Raw genomic sequence first — 13,859 nt, 5'->3', positions numbered from 1 at the left:
CTGATCCAACAGGATGGCATTAGGAAAGTGTCTTCCGAAAAACACACATGGTATGCACTCATTGATAAGTGGCTATTAGCCCAAATGCTTGAATTACCCTAGATGCATAGAACACATGAAACTCAAGATGGATGATCAAAATGTGAATGCTTCACTCCTTCTTTAAAAGGGGGAACAAGAATACCCTTGGCAGGGAATAGAGAGGCAAAGATTAAAACAGACACAGAAGGAACACCCATTCAGAGCCTGCCCCACATGTGGCCCATACATATACAGCCATCCAATTAGACAAGATGGATGAAGCAAAGAAGTGCAGACCGACAGGAGCCGGATGTAGATCGCTCCTGAGAGACACAGCCAGAATACAGCAAATACAGAGACGAATGCCAGCAGCAAACCACTGAACTGAGAATAGGACCCCCGTTGAAGGATTCAGAGAAAGAACTGGAAGAGCTTGAAGGGGCTCGAGACCCCTTATGAACAACAATGCCAAGCAACTAGAGCTTCCAGGGACTAAGCCACTACCTAAAGACTATACATGGACTGACCCTGGACTCTGACCTCATAGGTAGCAATGAATATCCTAGTAAGAGCACCAGTGGAAGGGGAAGCCCTGGGTCCTGCTAAGACTGAATCCCCAGTGAACGTGATTGTTGGGGGGAGGGCGGCAATGGGCAGAGGGTGGGGAGGGGAACACCCAAAAAGAAGGGGAGGGGGAGGGACTAGGGGGATGTTTGCCCAGAAACCAGGAAAGGGAATAACATTCGAAATGTAAATAAGAAATACTCAAGTTAATAAAAAAAAAAAAAAAAAAAGGAAAGCGTCTTCAGCGGTGTGTAGGCTGTGACCCCACCATTAGTGTGGGGTTGGAGTGAGCATGAGAGAGATCGAAAGATGCATTGCCCCTTCCAGAACGTGAGGATACAGCAAGAAAGTGCTGCGAACCAGGAAGCAGATTTCGATGGATACCATCTCCCAATACCTTGGTCTGATACTTACTTCTCTGCTGCGTATAGCGCAGAACCAGTTCCCACTCATACCCTTGCGGTTGCGCCCTCTCTAGTTCCGGCTTCAGCCGGCCATTGGAACTAGCACTAACTTATCTCAGCAGCTCCACGCTGCCCCCAAAGTACTCTCAGACCCAGGCGGGTTGCTGCCTCGCCAGTTTCATACAGAGACCGCCTATCTCGCGGCTGGCTCTCTTACTGCTTCTCACCCTCAAGAACACTGGCAGGCATGTAGTTTATGGCAGCTTAATAGCAACCGCTGGGTTAAGCAGGATGGCCAGTGGCTTCCACATGCAGGACGGTCTTCAAGTGATCTTGGCTTTCTCTGCTGGGAGCAGGAGAAGGCTCAGAAATTAGGCCATCGACTTCTACTGGGGCAGGGAGTTGGGGTGGGATCTCAGATGCTGTCACCTGTCAGCTTTGTGACATTGGGATGACTTAATTTGTGTTCTGCTTTTTGGGGGGGGGCATGTTCTGAAAAATAAGATTAATGAAAATTCCCACTGTATAAGGCTGTTATGAAAAGTAAGCAAATGGACTTCTGGATAGAGGCATTTTAGAACCTTCAGCTCCTCACTGTGTTGTGCCCGTCGCTGGTCATGATTGGGCAATGGCGTGAAGTCATTCTGAAGTCGCTGGTGCATTCTATGATAATTTAACAATTTCTTCAACATTTCCATGGTCCTCATACTGCTTTAGTATGGCTGTGACAACTCACTCTGTTCAAACGCAGATTGGCTTACACAATCAGGGCACAGTCCGTTGTTGAGGGAATTTAAGGCAGGTTCCTCATGGCAGAAACCATGGAGGAACACACGGCTAGCTGGCTTGCTCAAGCTCAAGGTCTTGGCTCTCTTACATAGCCCAGGACCACCTTCTTGAGAAAGGGTACCATGTACAGTGGGCTGGACCCTAACACATCAATAACAATGAAGACACCCTCCCTACACACACACACACACACAGACTAACCTGATCTAGGTAATTCTTCAGTTGAGGCATCTCCTCTCCTATGACTGTAGGTTGTATACAGTTGACAGTTAAGACCAACTAGGACAACTAGGTAAATGTAAAATATAGTATACTTTATTTATGGATTAACAACTGGTGGTGACTTTCCTGTGACATGGCCTCACTCAAATCCCAGACATGGAACATCATGGGACACATAGCTGAAGTTTCCCTTCATGATGGCATCTGAACTCAACTATCTTGGTAAGGATCTAATCTCCTAATACTGTCACTCTGGGGTCAGGTATCAGCATGTGCATTTGAGGAAGAAGGGATGAGCACAAGCATTCAATCTATGACAATGGGCTTCTCCCCAGAAGGAAAGTCAAATTGGGAAGTCTTGATGGCTAAGACCCTTAAATATAACAACTCCTCTAGAACATCCTCTCTCCATGTCTCACTCCCCTCTCAGGAGGCTAGCTTGCTATTGACGTCTGAGGAGGAATCATAAACACAGGCTGAAGCCAGAGGGACATTACCAGGGCTTGTCCCCAAGGTCTCTGGAGCCTGTCCACAGCAATTGATGGAGCCACACATCAGCAATTTGCATATGGGATCACACCCTTATCACATGCAGTAGAAGACACTCAAAATGGTCCTCCGAGTGGTGGTCAGACCTAGTGACAGGCTGGCAGCTGTGGAGGCCAGACTTGAAGGCCACCACGGAGCTTAAGATGGAGTCAGGGTCTAGACCTTCTTGTTGGAAAGCAATGGGCACAGTCGGATGACTGTTGCTGTGGAGTTTGAAATTCGCATCAGGAAGAGCATCTGGCATCTGTGTGTCACGGAGATGAACCTTGGAGCTGCATCTGATGAGGACAGAAAGGAAACGCACAGTCAGCGGGACAGAGCCGTTGCTCGGGAAGCAAGTGCAGATGTGATACTAACTCCTCCATCACTGGATGCTTTGCTAATCAGTAATAAAAAAGAGCCTGATAAATCAGGCCTGATTTTCTGCTCCAAAATTAAATGCAATGAAAAAAAAAATAAAACAAACGGAGACTAGGATAATTTTGCCTGTTGGCACCTTAGAGACAGCACAGTATGTTGTTCCGATTGGAGTTCTACCTGCCTTGAGGCTGCTTGAGAGTTGTTTCCAGACAGATACAGGTTGTGGATGATGTGCAGATGGTTTACATAAACTCTCCAGGGTATTTGCGCTCACTGTCTACTATTATCAAGTTGTTTTATCTATATCCTAGTTTTCCTTCCTGTTACTATGGTAAAACCCTCACCGAAAACAACTTGGGGATGAATGGGTTCACCTCAGCTTGCAGTTGTTCATCATGGAGAAAAATCAGGGCAGAAACTCAAAACAGGAACCTGGAGGCAGAAGCAGAAGCAGAGGCCGTGGAGGGGTGCTGCTTACTGGCTCGCTCAGCCTGAGCATGGATGTTACTGTCCACACTGTGCTGCTGGGCGCTTTCATATCAGTCTCTAGTCAAGAAAATGCCGGTAGACTTGCTTACAAGCCAATGGGATGGAGGCAGTTCCTCCACTGAGGTACCCTGTTGCCAGGTGACTCTAGTTTGTAACAAGTTGACAAAAAAACTAACCAGCACAATCTACTCATGGAGGAATCCATAGCTATAAAAGCCATGTACGTTTATGACAGAGATACAAAACTTAAAGAGACCTAAAAAGGAAGAAAAATCGCTTACATTTCCAGTAGAAACAACCATGTTAATAGGTTGATCTATTTGCTTCTCCTGTTTATTTTGGGCACAAAACAAAGAGAGGTATTCATAAGTCATGGGTGGGAACATTCAGAAGCAGATTTTATTCCACTGCTCTTGGAAAATTGGACTCATTCATCTATTAAAAACCAATACACTAGAAGCATCTCTCCACGCTGTTAAATATATTTAGGAAACAGGAGTCTTTAAGATGATGTTAATAGTGTTAAAATGAAACTTGTTAGCCTGCTTCCTTTTCACTGTGTTAGAATGACTGTTGTCTGGATCATGTTCTGCTATTCCCCGCGTGTTCTCTTGATGTTGTAGTGAACCCTAGTTCTTCCTCCCAGCCCCATGATTCCAGAAATAAGACTCAGACTCAAAATATATTTATAAATACCTTGGCCATATAGCTAGGCTCTACTCTGATTAGACCATAACTAACAGAACCCATTTATCTTAACCTGCATTCTGCCATGGCTGGTTACCTGTGCTCAGTACCATGTGTAGCTCTCATCACCTCTTTTTGGCACCTCCCATCTTCTCTCTCCCAGGATTCTCTCTTCTCCCAGATGTCCCACCTCTATTTCCTACCCAACCCAGAGGCCATAAGCTTTTTAATTGTCCATACTATGCACAAGATATTCTTTCTACATCTTGAGGTAAGAAATACAATCCCATGGATCTATAGGTCTACAGGATCTAGAGGGAGTGGTCTCTGCTCAGCACACCCGAGCAAAGGGCCAGTGAGGGATGAATTCAGAGCTTAGTGGCAACAGCAGGAACTAGTGGTGCCCATGAGCTTGTGGTAAGTGTGGTGAGTTATAGAACTCCTCTTGTTCATGCATCTTAGCCCAGGATGCAAACCTCACTTTGCCACTCGAGGATCTGGGGAGAAGTGAGACTCCTTGGAGTGTTAAAGAGCTTTGGACTCAACACCTGACTCTATGGCAGGAGGTGGGCGGGGACTAAGATCTGACAAGGGCTTCCCTACCTGGACTAACCCTTAAACTCGGTGAGGCTGAGTTCAGCCTCCCTCTTACACAGGCTACTGGGAGAGCCACTCGGGAGGTGAAAGAAGCCAAGCTCACACAAGTGCCACTAATTGTTCAGGTCAGGGAAGCCTCTTGCTCAAATAACCTTCTTCTTAAAGTTCACAAAGAGACCAGAGGCTCTGAAGCTCAGATTTTACTTCCCATGCTCTCTGGTACTATTCTCCTACGTGTGTCTTCTTACTTTCCTCTACTCAGAGCAGCCAAGTTGCTAGGACAAATGGGGAAGCAGCCAAGGTGTAAGGTAAGAATTAACAATTGTTCATCAGATTTTACAGTGTGCTAGTAAAGCCATCAGAAGGTGTTTTGATAAGACTCGGAATGTCTGAGTGTGTGGCAGGAGCATCTTGTACCCCCTCAAATATCGTATGCCTTTCCCTAAGTCTTGCATGGTTCTTTGAGGTTGTGTGACCATTTCTGGCCAATAAAGTATAAATGCAAGTGGTGCCTCTCACTTCCGGACTGGGGTTGTGAGAGCTCAGTATGGCTCTTTCCTCTGTCCCTAATCCCCTTTGCACATACTCCTGATGGTACAGATGTGACGTTGTATGCACATTGCAACCCATTTCTTTGTATACTAACTTGAAAAAGACTCTATGCAAATCTTTAAATGTAGTTCACACACATGGAGGGCTGCTAGCACCCTGGCATTCAGCAGCTCACTGGGGAATCAGAGCTATTAGAATACAATCCCTTTTTTAGCAAGACCCAGGGTGGGCATCAGTGGAGAAGCTGATTCTCCCATGGCTTGTATGAGTCAGCTTGGGGTTCTGGAAACTATAGCAACAGCTACCTCTATTGCTCTGCTTGGCCCTTACAATTGCCTTGGAAGAATACGGTATGCTGGGGAATAGGAAGGAGCCAGTCACAAGGCTTATGCAGGTGACCCACTATGTCGTCATCAATGGAGCTACTACTGAGAAACGTGTGGTTGGAAAGAAGTCCCAGGGAGGGAGGTACCTTTCTCCACTCAGATGTGTTTGGACCAAGGTTACCTGTCTTAGTCAGGGTTTCTATTCCTGCACAAAGCATCATGACCAAGAAGCAAGTTGGGGAGGAAAGGGTTTATTCAGCTTACACTTCCACATTGCTGTTCATCACCAAAAGAAGTCAGGACTGGAACTCAAGGAGGTCAGAAAGTAGGAGCTGATGCAGAGGCCATGGAGGGGTGTTACTGGCTTACTTCCCCTGGCTTGATCAGCTTGCTTTCTTATAGAACCAAGACTACCAGCCCAGAGATAGTACCACCCACAAAGGGCCCTCCCTTCTTGATCACTAATTGAGAAAATGCCTTACAGCTGGATCTCATGGAGATGTTTCCTTAAGGGAGGTTCCTTTCTCTGTGGTAACTCCAGCTTGTGTCAAGCTGACACACAAAAACCAGCCAGTACACTACCAATATTCTTTGCTCTCTGAGTTCGCCACAATTCCCTTCTCATATTTTCTCTCATAGTTGTCTTGCTCACAGGCTACAATCTTTTTTTTTTTTATTTGTTTATAAGCCTCTTCTGACTGAAATCTATGCTGTGCTCCTCACCCATTTAAATCAGCAAAAGTTAAAACGTTAAGAAAGGAAGTTGACTGTGAACCATTTCTCTGAACATAGAAGACAAGGTGTCCTGTGAATGAGTCACATATGTCTTACCAGGAGGTAGACTTCTTGGGATGGGGGTGTTGAGTGAATTTTGGAAAAAAAAAAGAAGTTTGTGAACTTCATAAATTCACTTCGGATTAGACTTGGCTTTCTAAATTTGTATTCTCCATCTTAGAATTCATTCGGGCTGAGCCTTTCCCAAGAATTCCCACGAGGTACTGACAACTGCCAGTCTTTTGTAAATCATTATAAGGTTACAAAGGAGACCACAGTGTACTCCGAATACGCCTGTTTATTCTGGTAGGAGCTTTTGCTAAATTGGGGCTTAAGGAGGCACAACAGAAATAAAATAAAATGCAAATCAGGGTGTATCTTAGTTCGGGTTACCGTTGCTGTGATGAAACACCGTGGCCAAAAGCAAGCTGTGGAGAAATTTTCATTTGGCTTACACTTCCAAATCACTATTCATCATCGAAGGAAGTTCGGATAGGAACTCTAACCAGGACAGGAACTCAAAACTCCAGGGCAGGAACCTGGAGGCAGGAGCTGATGCAGGGGTTGTGAAGGGGGGGGGGGCAGCTTACACGCTTGCTCCCCCATGGCTTGCTCAGCTTGCTTTCTTACAGAACCCAGGACACCCTGTTCAGGAGTGGCTCCACCCACAGAGGGCGGGGCCCCCAATGGGCGGGGCCCTTCCCCATCAGTCACTAATTAAGAACTTGCCCAACAGCCAGATCTTATGGAGGCATTTCCTCAACTGAGGCTCCCTTATCTCCAATGACTCCAACTTGTATCAGGTTGACCTAAAACCAGACAAACCCAGAGAATAACAAGCACCCTTAGGTTCAGGGTGACGTGGAGTTGATTCACACATCCTTAGGCTGAAAGAGAACAGAGATCTTACTGAGTCATATCATATAACCATATCGAAAAACTGTCTAGTTTTTTTTTTCTGCTTTTAATACTGTGTCTTGGGGAACTGAGTGATATTCTTAGTAGTTTCAAGTCCATTTCAATATTACTAAATTGAGCATCCTATTTGGGTGCGCTGGTTAGCTTTTGTTAGCTTGACACAGCCATGGTTATATGAGAAGAAAGTACCTCAATTGAGTGATTCCCTCCACTAGATAGGCCCGTGGTACAATTTCTTGATTAACCCTTGATGTACTAAGGGCTCAGTACATCACCCCCCCCCCCAAAAAAAGCCAACTGACCAACCAACCAACCCAACAAAAAACAAAACAACAACAAAAACCCTGCAAAGAATTAAGAAATATGAACAGTTAAATTCCTACATAGACATGCTCTCCTGTCTCCTTCCTGTTAATAGCTCAGCACCATGCCAGCCTGACAAAGAGAGAAGGATTTGGTATTTCTCCTTACTTTTGAGTGATGTTTTCTCCACAGGACCGTTTCTGTTTGTGGACGATAATGCCTCTGCCATGAAACTTTACTGGATCCCAAACTGGAATTTCAACAGCTCAGGACAAGCCTAGGCCATATTCCCAAAGGAAGTTTTGATTCTCAACATTCAGAGAGAGAAGGGGAGAGAGGGAGGGAGGGAGAGAGGGAGGGAGGGAGGGAGGGAGGGAGGGGGAGAGAGAGAGAGAGAGAGAGAGAGAGAGAGAGAGAGAGAGAGAGAGAAGAACAAGCATCAGCACCACAACTGAACTTTGAGAATGGAGGACAGTGTGATTTTACTTCAGGCCCACTTCCTATAAGCAATGAGCACTCTCTTGTCCTATGTACAGCATCACTGTACCGCTGTTGTTACCACTGCCACCATCATCATCACCATTACCAACATCACTCTCATCACAACGACCAACATCATCAACATCATCATCACCATCAGCACCATCATCTCGCCATCCCCGTATTACCATCCTGATCACCATTTACCCTAATTACCATTATCATCACCCTGGGCAGCGTTCCGTCTCACTTCTGCCCTCACTTGGAAGGGTGCTCCCATCTCCTCACCGCCAACAGGTCAAGAGCTCACTAGTACTACTCTGCGTTTCCTCACTTTGAACATTTTAAGGGACCAGATCCTGCTAAGTGTCCCCTTTAACACTGGCACTTTGCACACGGCTTGGTGGCGATGACTGAACACGTGGCTACATGCTCCTGCCTGGACCATTTGAGGTGTGGCCGCTTGTGGGTGATTGGGGTTCAGCATTAAGCTCTTGCATTAAGCCATCATCAGGTCTATGTGTTCACTGGACATTAGGGAGCGTGTGCATGCGCGTGCATGGGTGTATACGTGGGTGTGTACATGCGTGGGTGTGTGTGCATGTGCGTGTGTGTGTGTGCATGTGCGTGGGTGCACACGTGGGTGTATACGTGCACGTGTGTGTGTGTGTGTGTGTGTGTGTGTGTGCGCGCGAATCGCGCTTGTTTCCAAAAGAATCTTAAGCGTATTGGATCCTTCCTTTGTTCACACCGTGTTTTGGGGTAAACAGAGCTGGAGCCTGTGAATGCAATTTGAGAGAAATTTAAACAATACGCTAAGCCTTCTGGGAAAGCACGATTAGGAGCGTATTCTCGGTGGTGTGGGTAGGAGCTTTCCTTATGCACCGATTGTTTCTTCTGAATTCACCTCTTAACTGGAAAGGTGGCTGAAAAAGTGAAAAAAAAAAAACTAGTGAAAATTAAATGCTTTCTGATTTGCCGACTTTCCCCGGCTTGCTTTGAAGCAATACCTGTTGGAAAAAGGATAATTAAACATTCTTCTACTTCTTCCGTGAAATCAAATCAAAGAAAATCTGGAAAGGGACAGGTAAATAGGATACAACCCGGGAGTAAGATCAGGAGTGCAATTATTCCCTTATACGCGGTCACCGGCTTTCCACTGTGATGGTTAAATAGGAACGCTTTTCAAAGCCTCTGGGACAGTGAGGCAGTGAGCGGAAGTGTTAGGGTTTCCAATTTGAGAGGATGTTTGCTCAAACGCTGATTTGAAAGCAATGAAATCTTCAGCCTCCCTAACCACCATAAAACGAGATTTCTCCTCAATCCGTGGAGAACCAGTTAGAGCGACGTTTTAAATTTCTCCCGGAAAACCAGGCCTGGCTTCAGCAAAACTTACAGGTGAGGGGAGACAGAGACGTGATAAGACCGCTAAGCAGAGCTGCCTTAGGTTGGGGCCACACCCAGCTTTTCAACATCAGAAGTAGCCCAAGAACCCCCTGTGTGCCAAATACTGGGTGGTGGTGGGGCTCGCAGCAGGACCCCTGGAACAAAGTGTGCCTTTAAATATGGGAATTATTTCCAAAATGTCTTTGTTGACAGCTGGTGAGGCACAAAATAAACACAGGCCCATTTGCAAGTAAGCAAGAATTAGCATAATCTACAGCTGCGGCCTAACCCACTGACAAGCAGGATAAAGAACTTAGTGGCTCCTTCTAAAACAGCCAGGGAAGGGACCTGCACGGAATAATGAGGCTCTTACCACCTGCCAGTGGCCAGCAAACTCTAGCAAAGCAACATCCTTGTGTCCGCCAGCACCGGAGCTCTCTACAGTTTTCTAATTAAAATAGAAAAGAATTCATCGGTTGCAATTCAACACCACGTGATTTTTTTTTAAAAAAGTTTCTCCCGTGAACAATAAAGTTTGAAAATAATATTGCGTTTATTAATATCCACTGTCCAAACTGTGAAATGTAATTTTCAATTGTCTGCCAAGGGGAGTTGATTGAGAGTCTCTTCAAGTCGGTCGTTTGAAGGCTGGTCAAAATACGAGCATAAAGGAGAAGGAATCTGAGAAGCGATGGCTTTGTGTTTTGCTCTGGGTGAATGCCAGCCGATGCCCACAGACACCACATTTTTTCAGACCAGAGAAAAGTCCATTGTGGTGCGGATAATTACAGGTGGGACGTGAGGCTGTACGACCACCAGGCTTCTCACGTGATGCGGTGGACTATCAGGCTTCTCTGAAAAGCTCTGGCTCTTTCTTTGTGGCGATCCAGTGGTTGAAAATGACGTTATGTGCGCATGTTAGGCAAATGCATGCTCTCCTCTTAGCGGAGAAGGGAACGATCCTTAGGAAATGGCTCTCCATTGATCGGAAGTCTGCGATAGCAGATGTCACGTGGAAGGCGGCCAAGGCTGTCAGTGGGTCCCCCCTACCCTTTACTTTTTTGAAAAACGCCTCTCCTGAATGTACAAGCTACCGAATACCTTTTCACCACCAGTTTCTGTGAAGTCAGTTTATTAGTATCAGCCCCCATGACACCCATTTTTATTCCAACAGACTTGACTGAAATATAGGACCTCACCTAAAAGTCTGCCGTGCTCTCAACAACTTCCTTCTGCAGCTATGCTGTGACCCTGCCTGTGACTGGCTAGTTTCATGTCATCTTAACGCAAGCTAGGTTCATCTGAGAGGATGCCTCCATAGCATGGGACTGCAGGGAACCCTGTGGGATGTTTTCTTTATTAGTGATTGATGGGAGAAGTCCCAGCCCATGGAGTTGGTGCCATCCCTGGTCCGGTGGTGCCATAAGAAAGCAGAATGTGCAAGCCATGGGGAGCAAGCAGGACTCCTCCATTAACTCCTGCCTCCAGGTTCTTGTCCTGTTTGAGTTCCTGCCCCAGCTGCTTTCAGGGATGAACTGAACGAAATATGGGAGTGTGAGTGAAATAAACTTCGGTTCCAACTTGCTTTTGGTCATTGTCTTAGTTAGGGTTTTACTGCTGTGAACAGACACCATGACCCATGCAAGTCTTATAAAAGACAATATTTAATTGGAGCTGGCTTACAGGTTCAGAGGTTCATTCAAAGCCAGAACATGGCGGCATCCAGGTAGGCATGGTACAAGCAGAGCTGAGGGTTCTCCATCTTCATCTGAAGGCTGCTAGCAGAACACTTGTTTCCAGGCAGCTAGGGTGAGGGTCTTAAAGCCAACACCCATAGTGACACACCTACTCCAACACCTCCTAATAGTGCCATTCCTTGGGTCAAGCATATGCAAACCATTGCAGTCATGGTGTTTCATCATAGCAATAGTAACCCTAACTAAGTCACCACCCCGACCCTGTCTGTAAACCACTGCTCACCGAGAGTCACTTTGGTCAGTGCCATGGAGCATCAAGAGATCCAGGATAACAGTCTCAGAGAAGTGACCCTTTTCCATGCCCCAGTAACCGTCTACTCTGCCACTTCCTCCCTGATACTGTAGAAGTGATCCACCTCTGTAAACCCTGGCCCACTTCGGAGATGGGTAAGTGTGTCATATTTAAAGAAAACACAATTTAGTAACCTCATCCTTAGGATGTGCTGGGTAGACAGTACAGGCCTAGGAGTGGCTGATAAAAAAAAAAAAAAGAATGACACTGTGTGTGTGTGTGAATGTGTGTGGTGTGTTATGTGTATATGTGTCCATGTGTGTATGCTTATGTGTGTATGTATATGTTTATATATGTGTATATCTATATATGTGTATATGGACATGTGGACACACACATGTATGCATATGCACATGCAGGTCAGAGGACAGTGTTAGCTGTCATTCCTCGTGTGACATATACCTTGACATTCTGAGACAGGGTTTTGCACTGTCCTGGGATTGTCTGTTTGGGAAGAATACTTTGGCCATCAGGGATCCTGTCTCTGCCTTCCAAGCCTGGCTTTTTGAAAGCATGGGTTTGGGATTGAAGTCGGGTCAAGCTCTTTACCAACTGAGGTAACTCCCCAGCCCTCCACATGGTTAATATTTTAAGGGAAAACGAAGGGGTCCATGTTCAAGTCTAGAGCTTCTGTGTGAATGAGTTCCTGGAGTTTACTCAGGTCAATGAGGCCTTATCACAACATACCTCCCTGATTTTCCTTACTACGGAAGTCCATCTTCCCACAGAAGATTTGAGAAACAGAGGCAACTTCAAAGAGGAGTGAAGACACATGCTCCATCTCAGTGTGCAGAGACCAGCGTGGCAGTTTCAACACATGGCTGTTCAGGTGTTTGTTCTTTGCAACAAAAAAGAAATGCATACACGATTTTGGTGGTATGAATGAATGCTAAGTCAACCTGAGTGCCTTGCTATGTGTGCTCTTCTGTGTGAGGGGGAAATCTGTGCATGGCGTCCACACAGAGCTAAGGCAAAGGGATTTTGCTGCTAAGGTTCAGGACAGCTGACGACTTTAGTCAGAAGAGGAAATCCACCCCACCCCCCACCTGTGCACTGATTCTGATCAGCTGAGTCTTTTACAAGACCACCAAAGAAGTTCTTGGTTTGGAGACACAAGGTCCCAAAGAAGGAATTCGGTCAATAGTCACAAACCTGGAGTAACCATCCATTCAGGAGTGAATATACCAGAGAGAGAGCTCTTTGTGCCCTTCCTTTGATTACGAAACTATTAAAACCATGAGCCCCAGAGAATTAAAAATCTCCCTAGAGCCTTGTACTAGAAGAAGGAGAGTGTTGAAACCAGGGGCCAGGTGGGAGTGGGGGAACCTTGTCTCCTAGGAAGAGACTCCACACAGGTCTGACTTGTCTGGCCATCTTGCATGGACAATGAGGGGTCAGGGATGGGCAGTTTCTACTTGGACCAAGTCTGCTTGGTGATGTACACCTGTTGTCTTCTTTTGACCCTAAAGCTCACATTATGACCTCAAAGCTAAAGTTGGGGCTCACCAGACTCCCTTGTTCCTCTTCCCAATGTGATCAATCACATTGGATAAGGTCTTTCCCCACGTTTCATTGTTATTGTCTCTTTAATTGGTGTGTTCGGGATTTGTGACTGAGCCTGGTTTATCAGGGCTGCCAAAGACTTGAGCTTACACACACACACACACACACACACACACACACACACACACACACAGAGAGAGAGAGAGAGAGAGAGAGAGAGAGAGAGAGAGAGAGAGAGAGAGCGCTCCAGAAACCCCTAGAGAATACAGTCTTAAATGAGACCCAGGCTGGACCTCCTGAGATCCAGGCAGAGGGATGAATAGTCAAAGCTCCTCCTGTATTTCAAATCACTGGTTTTGTGATAATTTCATGCAACATAAAAAATAACAGAGGGACATGAAATAGAAAGGCTCTGCACACTCTGGCGGAGATGTTCTTGTAACATGGCTTGGTGGACACTCGTCGTTCCATTTTACGCCCGCATTATTTGGTTATTTAGCTCCACTGTCATAAATCTGAATGCTCACAGGCCTTGGATGGATAAAGGAATATGGAAAACCTGGGCACCATGAAGTAGGGGGTGGGGTGCTTCAGAGGAGGGGAAAGTAGGGGTTCTCTGAAAGGTAAGTTACCACATAGCCTACCATCGAAGTTCTCTTTGTAGCTTTAAAGAATTGTGTGTGTGTGTCTGTGTAGGGATGTGCGTGTGCATGCCTGTAACTTTGGAGGTCAGAAGAGGGTGTCTGATCCCCTGAAGCTGGAGTTACAGGCAGATCTCAGCCACCTGGCGTAGGTGCTGAGAAACGAACGTGGGTGCGTCCGCAAGAAGAGCAGTCACTCTTGAACAACTGAGCCACCTCCAGCCCCCTGTCTGTTTTAAACGGGT

This window comes from Rattus norvegicus, chromosome 12 (assembly GCF_021556685.1).
Source record: "Rattus norvegicus strain SHRSP/BbbUtx chromosome 12, alternate assembly SHRSP_T2T, whole genome shotgun sequence".
Taxonomy (NCBI): Eukaryota; Metazoa; Chordata; class Mammalia; order Rodentia; family Muridae; genus Rattus; species Rattus norvegicus.
The sequence above is the reverse complement of the archived record's forward strand: the minus strand, read 5'-3'. Positions refer to the sequence as shown.